This window comes from Opisthocomus hoazin, chromosome 9, assembly GCF_030867145.1.
Source record: "Opisthocomus hoazin isolate bOpiHoa1 chromosome 9, bOpiHoa1.hap1, whole genome shotgun sequence".
NCBI classification, from domain to species: domain Eukaryota; kingdom Metazoa; phylum Chordata; class Aves; order Opisthocomiformes; family Opisthocomidae; genus Opisthocomus; species Opisthocomus hoazin.
This window is the reverse complement of record NC_134422.1, coordinates 7,604,161-7,615,302: the sequence shown is the minus strand read 5'-3', so window position 1 is coordinate 7,615,302 and position 11,142 is coordinate 7,604,161. Positions and strand designations below refer to the sequence as shown.

Here is an 11,142-nt window from a genome sequence, read left to right as displayed (position 1 = left end):
GAGAAGTTGCGGTGGGTTCGGGGACCGCTCCGCACCGGGTTCCTCGGCTCCCCCCGGCCCGGGGCGGGGATGGCGGGCGGAGGCGAAGCGCTCCGGGCAGGGAGAGAGGGGCTCCCCGCTCCCCGGGACTCGGGCGCTGGCCGGGCGGGGCGGGGCGGGAGGTGGCTTCACCGCCGACTCCGAGCGTTCGCCGTGCTCGTCCCTGCCTTGACTCGGCTGCTGTTGTTCATTCAAGGTCAGACCCCGCCGAGTTCGGACTTTATTGGGGTGAAGGTGCGGCAGAGGACCGGCTGTAGACGCGTTCCTTCCCTCCTCCTTCTCCTCCTCCTCCTCCTCCTCCCTCCCGCTGGAGAAGGCTTTTAAAAGGACAGATGAGCTTCAGAAAAGGACTCGCTGACCGCTGCCTCCGGCGCTTTGGTGTAACTGTAAGATTTTGTTTCATTCCTCTAACGCAAACGAAAAAATGGGCTCAAGGAATTGATTTCCCGGGAGCGTGATTTGTTTTGAGAGGAGCCGTGCCGGGGACGCCGTTCCCGCGCGTGCGGGTGAGTGGGGTCGCGTACCTGTTAGCGCTGGGAGCGGGAGCGGGGACGTGGCGGCTGCGAGGGCCCCCGCCTCGCGTCTTCGGCTGGCGGCGTGAAACCTTCAAACTTCGAGGAGAAGGACTAAAGAAGTGGCGAACTCTTTAGTTTCCGGAAAGCTTTTGGCGGAGTTGATGTCATGTCAAAGGTGAAAGAGGCGATGCGAAAGGTGACATCCCCGGGTGGAGGGATGCTTCTGGAGGCGGCTGGCGGGGCGTGCGGGTGCGGTGGCTCGCGGGGCGCGAGCAGCGCGGGGTGCACAGCGCCGTGGCTTCGCGGGAGCGGGGCTCTCGGTGCTGAGTTTTCCTGCGGGTGGGAGCGCAGCGGTCCTGTGCCTGCCGAGTGGGTTTGGGGGCACTGGGGATGTCCCCGCTTTAACTGACGCGGATGTCAGCCGGAGGAGCGTGATCCTGCTAAGTCGTGGCAGCTGTGCTGCTTCCCTTGGTGGGACTGGAGAAAGTTTCGTTGCTGATGATTTCAGAAGGTGTTTAGTGTTCTCAGCAGAGCCTTTTCTGCAGAAGCAGGGAAGAGCAGGAGGTTGTACATTCTGCTTTTTTTATCGTGGTTCTGTGAGGAGAAGCTGTGTCTACTCGTCCTCATACGTGGAAACAGAGAATTTGTTTCAGCTTGCAGCATTTAAAACCATTTTCTGAAGAATCAGAAGTAAACGCCGCTCATTAGTAAGCTGCTCTTCTGCTGTGCCTCGGTGGTGTTTCAGAGATCCCATTTCACTCTGGTGATGGAAGACCAGAAGAGCTGCTGAGCTCCATCTGTATGCGCTAGGGTGGGTGGTTGATTTGTACCCTGGGGCCACATTATCAACTGTTTCATTACTTCTGGGTCAGTAACGATATTCAGGAAAACTGTAGTGACTGCTTTCTAGGGACGTCTCTTCACTAGAAAGCCTTGCCGGTAAGGATCGCGGGGACGCGTGTTTGCTGACGCGCCGCTCTGGTGGGAGGCACTCGGGCTGCTGCTGGCTGCTGCCTTTGGTGGCACGAAAGTTCTGGGGTTTGTGAGTACGAAGCGGGGAATCCTGTGGGTCTTCTCGCACTTCAGTATAATTTGTTTCCTCCCCGCCTCAAGCAGTATTCAGGCTCTCACGCCTTGCCCTCAGACAGATCTGGTGCCTGTTTTAGGCACTTGCTTCTGTTGTATCTGGGCGCAGCAGCAGCCATCCCGGTGGCTGGTAGCAGAGGAGAGCGCGTCAGGAGGCTGAGCTGGAGCGGGTGGAAGACGGCAGATGCTGCAGGTACCCGGTGCCAAGCTCGCTGCTGAGTAACGGCGCGAAGGGAGCGGCGTGAGAGCGGTTTTGGGGAGCGGAGGCTGCGCTTTGGGAGGCTTTGGCTCCCCGTTGCTGTTGGTAGGTGGGCAGGGGGGTCGTGGTGGGGCATGTGCTGTGATGGGAATGGTCCTGTCTCCAGGTGTCCAAGGCAACTGAGCTCATCTGCAGGCTGTAAGCAAAGGATGGGGTAAGAAAATTAAAAAAAAAAAACACAACAAAACTGAATTGAGAGTGCTGCCCCAACAACCTGAATACTTGTGTCTGTTCTGCGTCCCTGTCCTGCGGTGCCACTTGCACCTGCGTTCCCGGACTGATAGGGACTGTGAGAGCTGAGGACTGGGATGCTGCTGCGGGTGACAGAGGTGATGGAGATGCCTCCAGGCCGTGCAGCGAGAGGAGTTCTCCGTTCTCTGTCAGAGCTGTGCGATGGCGGTGTGTGCTGAGTGGGATGGGGGGAAGCAGAAGCCCGTCTGCTGGGGCCGACCGGCGCGAGACAGGGCTGGGGACTCCTCGGGGCGTTGTGTGGGTGAGGAACGCTGTCCTGCCGGGCTGCCGCGGAGCATCGGAAAGCGCGTGTCCAGGTTGTCAGTTGCTAGGAACTTCCTTGGACCTCAGGGGTTGATCTTTCCCTAAGGTGAGACAAAAGCTCGTTTTGACAAAACACAGCTGCTTCGTTCTTTATTAACAACAGAAAAAGAAAGTTTGTCTTGTCCTGGCCGTAGTTTGCAGGCTCCTGTGCTGCCAGCGGGGCTGAGGAAAGGGAGCGCTGCTGGGACTGCCTGGGGGCGAGGGCTTGTGCGGTTTGCCTCTAAACCAGAGAAGTTAAGAAGCTGCAGGTGAGCTGTCTTGCCTCATCGTAATCAAGTTTGATGGTACGACGGAGCCAGACTTCCTGGCCCAAACTCTCTGTGCCGCCGTGGCTTGTCGCTTGCTGTGGTCTCGGTCCTCTCACACCCTGAGGTTTTGCCCACGTGTCACTCCAGCTCTTTGCCTGAGCTTTAAAAAAAATAAATCTTAATTTATTACTGGGAGAGCATTCTGGATATTGGTGAAGCCAGCTTTTCTGTTATTTGCCCTGAGGTGGTGTGAAGTCAATGGGAGGGTGTGCTGTGGAGGGGTGACTGCCAGGCGAGGCTAGGATGGTGCCGATGGGTGCCGAACCCTGCGGTGCTGCTGCTGGAAGCCGTGCCTCCCGCCGCATCCCAGGCTGCTTCCAGGGGGGAGAGCAGGTGGGTGCTGTGGTTGGGGAAGCAGAGGAAGCACCGCAGGCGAAATGAAGTGCTGTGTATTTGGGGGGGGGGGGGGGGCAGTCCCAGGGACTTGTGCCAGAGGTTAAAAGAGTTGGGTGGGTCATTTAGAACCAGAAACTCTGCAAGGAAGGCAGGTTTCTCCGCTCGCTCTGTCAGTCTGCAGAGGTGCAGCCTCTGAGTCGCTGGCGAACCGTCCTACCTTACTTCTGCCTCTGAGCACGAGTGCTCGTTGCCCGCAGCCAGTCTGAATACAAGAACCAGAAAATACTGTGCTTTGGACTAGCAAGCTTATCATAAACATGCTGGTAATGCTATTTCTGCTTTGAATACCTCCTTATTGACTCATCTTCAGGCATTCCTTTGTACTTCTGCTGTATTTGGTTTAAACACTTGAGTGTTAAGGACATGCTGCATCATTTTTGCTGGGAATGCTTTCAGTTGTGCTTCCTTTCTAATACGGTTTTCATTTGTTAAGCTCTTATTCTGACTGAAACAAAATCTTTGCTAATTTTTTTGGAAAAGCTTTTTGGTTGCTTCTCTCTTTTCTGTTGAGTGTCATCTAGCTAATGCTCATATTTTGTGTCTGAAAATAAGCTAGCTGCTGTAAAAGTGGCTTTTTTTTTTTTTTCCACCTGCACACACAGAGCAGGCAGCTATTTTGAGAAAGTATGAAATGGGTAAGGAAAGAGAGATTGAAGGACCACCAAGAAAGCGAAGAGAAAGCTGTACTAATGATGTAGTGAATCCTGCCTGCCTTAGCCGCCTTCCTTTTATCTGGTGGGTGCTGCCTCCCTGTACTTGCCTGCCAGTTACAGCACGGTCCCCTTTCCTCAGGGCTGGAAGCTGGCCCCTGAGCGGAGCCAGGATGTGTGCGTGTGCTGTGTGGTGTCCACGCATCTGCTGGGATAATGGGTGAGATAATCTGCTGATACCCGGGGCGGTGGAGACAGCCCATTGATAACGGCCGGGCGTGCAAACCCCACTGCGGTGCGGTGAAGTGTGGAAGCGTTTCAGCTGAGGGGACGGGACCTGAAAGGGCAGTGTGAACAGGGAGAGGTGACAACGGCCCAGCAGGCTGGCCATGCCCTGGGCTGCATCCCCAGCAGCGTGGGCACAGGACGAGGGAGGGGGTTCTGCCCCTCTGCCCCGCTCTGGTGAGACCCCTCCAGGAGTCCTGCGTCCAGCTCCGGAGCCCTCAGCACAGGACAGACCTGGAGCTGTTGGAGCGGGGCCAGAGGAGGCCCCAGCAATGATCTGAGGGCTGGAACCCCTCTGCTGGGGGGAAAGGCTGGGAGAGCTGGGGCTGTTCAGCCTGGAGAAGAGAAGGATCCAGGAAAACCTCAGGGCAGCCTTCCAGTACCTGAATAGACCTACAAGACGGCTGGAGAGGGACTTTTGGCAGGAGCATGTAGGGATAGGACAAGAGGTAATGGCTTTAAAATGAAAGAGGGCAGATTTAGATTAGATAAAAGAAAGAAATTCTTCACTCTGAGGGCGGTGAGGCCCTGGCCCAGGTTGCCCAGAGAAGCTGTGGCTGCCCCCTCCCTGGCAGGGTTCAAGGTCAGATTGGATGGGGCTTGGAGCAACCAGGTCTCGGGGAAAATGTACCTGCCCATGGCAGGGGGGTTGGAACTGGGTGAACTTCAAGGTCCCTTCCAACCCAAACCATTCTATGATTCTATGAAAATTAAATGGTTTTATAAATGAAATGAATATTTAAAACTACTTAAAAACTGTTAGAAAATGGAGAAGCAGTCACCCTCCTGACTCGGTTGCTGTAGTAGAAAATGTGCTTCTGCAGATAAAGGGTGTTCCTGTAGTGAATCGTGGGTGATTTTGAAAGGTTGGAGGTAGTCTAAATGAATGTGGCAGAATTGTGGTCCCAGCCTTGCTGAGAGTGAGGGGGCACTCCCTGGCTGTCTTCAGGTTGCCGGGAACGGATGGGAAGACGCCACGTGCCGTTGGGCTCTTTCAGCCTGGCGCAGCCTTCCACCAGGAAGATCAGATGAAACAGTCTCTTCAGCTGTTAGGTAGAATTGTGGCCATTTCTGATCCATCTCCCACAATAATTCATAATTCCTACTGGCGTTGTTTCAGCACGTGGTAAGAGCAGCGTGGGTTGAACGGGAGATTGTGGAGAGTGGAACTCACCACAGCAGAGTTTGTAGGGTAAGTTGTGTTGTGTTTTTTTTTTTTAATGCATGTTTAACAGGAGAGTTACATTCAGTCTTTAGGTAGATGTTTTTATCTCTGCTTGGGCATCTATTCTCACTGAATTGCTGGGTTTTCACTGCAAAATTGATGTCGGTAGAGAGGAGAGCAGTGAGGCTGAGGGTAGTGCAATATGGGGGTGTCGACTCCCGAGCGTTGCTGTAGGCCTTCTGAGACACTTGGAGAACTGTGGGCTGCAGATATTTAAGATTCTGTAATTCATTTTGTATAGCTGTAGTAAACACGATATACAGCTTTAGTAACGGCGAAAGCAGCGGACTCTGTGATTGCAACTATCTCTAGCAATGATGTATAGTTTATGTAGCATCAGTTTTTAGTGTGTGGTATTAATTCATGAAAGAAAACTTAGGTGGTGGGAGGCTTGGTAGATATGGCAAACTTTATTTTTCAAAACCATCCCAGCAGAAACGCAGTAGGATTTCTTCTTGTGGGTTTTTTATTGTGTGTGTCTTGTTTTGCTACTTAAAAATTCAGCTGTGCTCCGTCTTGTGAAATGTTTTAAAACAGTCAGGAAAATAACCTGCCCTGTGCAGGAATATGTATAGAATTATGTTGCAATTATTAATAAAACACAGAAGACGCCCACAGCAAAGAATGTAATGGATGGAAGAGCGACCTGAAGATGTAGTACAATAAAGGTGAGTGCAATCCAGCTGTTAATGAATGGGATTAAAACTCGTGTTTATGAGCAAGGGAGGCTTTCCGCTGGGATGGAGTCTGTTTTGTGGCTGGCTTTTTGTCTCCAGTGGGTTGAAACAGAGCCCTCTTCCAGAGCCTTTCTGAAGCTCAGCACGGATGATTTGTATTCTCCTGGAGAGTAATTTGTCAGGAGATGAACAGCAGTGCGCTCCGTGTTTGCTGGAACAGCAAAGACAAGTCCAGTTAAAGAGTTATTTTTTGGGGTAAAGTAATTTTTAAAGTTTCCATCAACAAAAGCCATAAATACCTCTGCTTGGCCTAGATTTTTTCCATCTCAAGTACTTCAGCGGTGAGTTCAGGTGCTGCATAAAACAGGGCAGCCCAGAGCTTCCCTTTGAGGAGGACACAGCTAGGTCTGTGGAGAGTGTACATCTAGCAAAGGACGGTCACTGTTTCAGGAGTATAAAGATTTGGGAACTTGCTGAATTTTGTCTAACAGTTGCAGGATTTCATTATAGTATTTTTAAATTAAACTTTCATTCAAAATGGAAATGGAAACAAAATAAGCAAAAGATTAAATTTCCCCCAAAGGGGTCATTTTTCTGGAATAAAACTTGGCTGCCCGTAAATGAAAGCTTTAGCGTTGCTTTCTAGCAAAAGCAAGCAAGAAAATAAGCTTTCAGTTCTAGCTCAGTTCCTTTTTCTTTTAGGAAGGGAGATGTGGGGTGTGTGTGGCATTTTTTTGTTTAATATTTTTTTCCATTGAACAGAAAAACCTGTTAATCTTCGGGTCCAGCTCTGAGAGCGCTGAGGATTGCTGTCTTCTGGTTACTTCTGCTTTGGTGTTGAGCTGGGACTGAGCCTCTCTTCTTTTCCTCCAGTATTTAACTGGGTATTAGAAACATCCATTTGATAGAGTATCTCTCAAATAAGTTATTTTCTGAGGCTTTTGTCACCACTTCTCAGTTCTAGGTGATACTCTGGTTTGTTTTTTGTGTCTGTGGAGCTTGGGGCTGGAGCTTCATAGGGAAGGATTTCTTGCAGAGGTCACTGCAGTACCTGATTAATTTGTCTCATTTTGCTAAACCCAGACTGGTGTGGAATGAGTCTGAGGTGGTTGGTCGGCGTGCTGAAATGGTGAAGAACGAGGGGGACTGGGACAATGTGTTGCACTGGAGCTAAGCTGGTGGGAGAATGAGCAAATCCAGGGAAGCTTTACAAGTTTACAGTGAGCGGTGAGATAAATGTGTGGTTTGTAGGAAGGCAGACAGTAGAATGTGTTTAAAATAACACAAAATTGCTCGTACTAGGAAGTTTGCAAAGATGACAGAAATTTGGTATTGGGACGAGTGGAAAGGAATGTGTGAGTGACAGCCAGGAGACGGTGGCAATTTGAAACGGAGACGCGATATGATGGGAAGGGGTTTTGGTGAGTGCGGATGAGAGAGAGGAGAGGCAAACAAGCGAGCTGGTGTCGAGAAACGGATTCGGACTGCAGATGTGTTCAGAAAGCAAATGGGTTGAAGCCTCTGAGTGACAAAGAGGGATGAAAAGATGTGGAAAAGAGACATGATGCAGCTTCGATTTTAGTGAGCTGCAACAAAAGGAGGATGTTTTCTGTCACTCTGACCAGGATGGAAATAAGAACTAGAAAGGAGGGGAGAAACTTTAATGAACAAGCAAGGTGGAGACAGGAATGGTGGAGGCACATCAGGATTTGTTTTTTCCCTTAAAATACGAAAAAACCCCTACTCCCACCCTTCCAAAGTCAAGCTCCCCACCCTCCCCCCAGTATATTTACGCACATCAGTGCTAACATATCATGTCAAATTCGTTGGATATATCTGCTTATATCACGTCTAATTTTGGCAGGAATTATAGCACTAATTACATTTTCTGTCAAGTTGATTGCCTCTTCCCTGTGTGGCGCTACCTGAGCCCGGCTCGCTGGCGGTTTGGAGGAGTCTTGGCTGTGGCACACCCTTTCTCTGGGTCTAGAGAAATATTAGCTTACCAGTCTTCCCGATGAGCTGTAATGACTTTCGTATCGGGAAAGGTTTAACGAGGAAAGGTATTGATGGGCTAGAATTATCAGATTTGATTTTTTTTTTTTTTTTCGGCTGTGTTCGGTGCGAGCAGGTGAATGACCTGCTCAGCCTGGTGGCAGAACTGAAGGAGGAAGTGGAGAGGCTGAGGAGCATCCGGGAGTGTGAGAGGGAGATCGACTGGTGGAGCCGCACCCTGCCCTCCCTGAGGCAGCGGCAGCAGGAGGCGGCTCCACAGAAAGCAGAGAACCCCCATCCCTCTTGCCACCGAGCAGAAAGAGGGGGCCTAAGAGATGGGGGGGAATGGAAACAGGTCCCTGCTCGGGGGGGCAAGCGAATTTCCCCCCAGCCTCCCTCACCTGCTCAGTTGCCCTTAAGCAACAGGTATGGGGCTCTGGAATGTGAGGGACCGGCCACAGAGGATGTGGGTGAAGGTGAGGCTCCATCCAGGGGGTTGCCTAGAACGAGTCAGACAGCCCCACGTATTACAACTGCCTCAACTAAGAAAAAAAGGAGGGTCATTGTCATAGGTGATTCCCTTCTGAGGGGAACAGAGGGCCCGATCTGCCGACCGGACCCATCCCACAGGGAAGTCTGCTGCCTCCCTGGGGCCCGGGTTAGGGATGTTGCGAAGAAACTCCCTGGTCTGGTGCGGCCTTCTGATTACTACCCCCTCTTGGTAATGCAGGTTGGCGGAGACGAGGTAGCAGAAAGAAGTCCCAAGGCCATCAAAAGGGACTTCAGGGCACTGGGGCGACTGGTTGAGGGATCAGGGGCACAGGTGGTGTTTTCCTCCATCCCATCAGTGGCAGGGGACAGCACTGAAAGGGGCAGGAAAACTCACCTGGTTAACAGGTGGCTCAGGGACTGGTGCCATCGGTCAAATTTTGGCTTTTTTGATCATGGGGAGGTGTACACAGCACCGGGCCTGCTGGCAACAAGTGGAGTTCAGCTATCTCAAAGGGGGAAAAGAATTCTTGGCCACGAGCTGGCGGGGCTCATTGAGAGGGCTTTAAACTAGGTTTGAAGGGGGAAGGGGATATTGCCCAGCTCACTAGGGATGAGCCTAGGCTTAGAGTGCCAAGGCCAGGGGTGAGATTGACAGCCCAGCTCAAGTGTGTTTACACCAATGCACGTAGTATGGCCAATAAACAGGAGGAGCTGGAAGCCATTATACAGCAGGATGGCTACGACTTGGTCGCCATCACAGAAACGTGGTGGGACAACTCGCATGACTGGCATGCTGTCATAGATGGCTACAGACTCTTTAGGAAAGACAGACCAACAAGGAGAGGTGGGGGAGTTGCTCTATATGTGAGGCAGCAACTGGAATGCATTGAGCTTGGCCTGGGGGCAAGTGAAGAAGGAATTGAAAGCTTGTGGGTTAGAATTAAGGGACAGGCTCACACGGGTGACATTACGGTGGGTGTATACTACAGGCCACCCGACCAGGAGGAGGAGGTTGATGAAGCCTTCTACAGGCAGCTGCAAGCAGCCTCACAGTCACAGGCTCTGGTTCTCATGGGGGACTTCAACCACCCTGACATCAGCTGGGAAGACCATACAGCTAGGCAGGCGCAATCCAGGAGGTTCCTACAGAGCATCGATGATAACTTTCTGATGCAAGTGGTGGAGGAACCAACAAGGAAAGGCGCGCTGCTGGACCTTGTGTTAACAAACAAGGAGGGACTGGTGGAGGACGTGAAGGTTGGAGGTAGACTCGGCTGCAGTGACCATGAAATGGTCGAGTTCAGGATCCTGCGTGGAGGAAGCAGGGCGATAAGCAGGATCAAAACCCTGGACCTCAGGAGGGCTGACTTTGGCCTCTTCAAGGAGCTACTGGGAGGAATCCCGTGGGCCAGGGCTCTCGAAGGCAGGGGGGTCCATGAGTGCTGGTCGCTTTTTAAACAACACTTCTTCCATGCACAGGAGCAATGCATCCCCCTGAGAAAGAAATTTAGCAAAGGAGGAAGGAGACCTGCATGGTTAAACAAGGAGCTTCTAGCGGAGATCAGGCAGAAGAGAAAGGTGCATGGCATGTGGAAAGAGGGACAGGCCACTTGGGAAGAGTACAGAAACGTAGTGAGAGCATGCAGGGATGCGACGAGGAAGGCCAAGGCTCACCTGGAATTGAAGCTGGCAAGGGATGTCAAAAACAACAAGAAGGGCTTCTTCAACTACATCAGCAGCAAAAGGAAGGCTAGGGACAACGTGGGGCCGCTGCTGAATGAGGCGGGTGTCCTGGTGACGGAGGATGCGGAGAAGGCAGAGCTACTGAATGCCTTCTTTGCTTCAGTCTTCAGTGCTAAGACTGGCCCTCAGGAATCCCAGGCCCCGGAGGTAAGAGAGGAAGCCTACAGAGAGGACGACTTTCCCTTGGTCGAGGAGGACTGTGTGAGGGATCGCTTAAGCGATCTGGATGTCCACAAATCCATGGGCCCCGATGGAATGCACCCACGAGTGCTGAGGGAGCTGGCGGATGTCATTGCTGAGCCACTCTCCATCATCTTTGAGAGGTCCTGGAAGACAGGAGAGGTGCCCGAGGACTGGAGAAAGGCCAATGTCACTCCAATCTTCAAAAAGGGCAAGAAGGAGGACCCAGGGAACTACAGGCCGGTCAGCCTCACCTCCATCCCGGGAAAGGTGATGGAGCAGCTTATCCTGGAGGCCATCATCAAGCAAGTGGAAGAAAAGAAGGTTATCAGGAGTAGTCAGCATGGATTCACCAAGGGGAAATCATGCCTGACCAATCTGATAGCTTTCTACGATGACATGACTGGCTGGGTAGACGAAGGGAGAGCTGTGGATGTTATCTACCTTGACTTCAGCAAGGCTTTCGACACAGTCTCCCATGATATCCTCCTGGGGAAGCTGAGGAAGTGTGGGCTGGATGAGTGGTCGGTGAAGTGGATAGAGAACTGGCTGAATGGCAGAACTCAGAGGGTTGTCATCAGCGGCGCTGAGTCTAGTTGGAGGCTGGTGACAAGTGGTGTCCCTCAGGGGTCAGTACTGGGCCCAGTCTTGTTTAACTTCTTCATCAACGACCTGGATGAAGAGTTAGAATGTACCCTCAGCAAGTTTGCTGACGACACCAAACTGGGAGGTGTGGT

General features: G+C 51.9%; 1 protein-coding gene across 1 annotated transcript in view; it reads left to right on the top strand.

Annotated features, from left to right (window-relative positions):
* The first annotated feature begins 275 nt into the window (after positions 1-275).
* The window catches only part of THSD7B (thrombospondin type 1 domain containing 7B), a 349,180-nt gene continuing 338,313 nt past the window's right edge, over positions 276-11,142 (top strand). The window contains exon 1 of the mRNA XM_075430128.1: positions 276-425. The gene's annotated coding sequence lies outside the window, so the exon portion shown is untranslated. The remainder of the gene's footprint in view (positions 426-11,142) is intronic.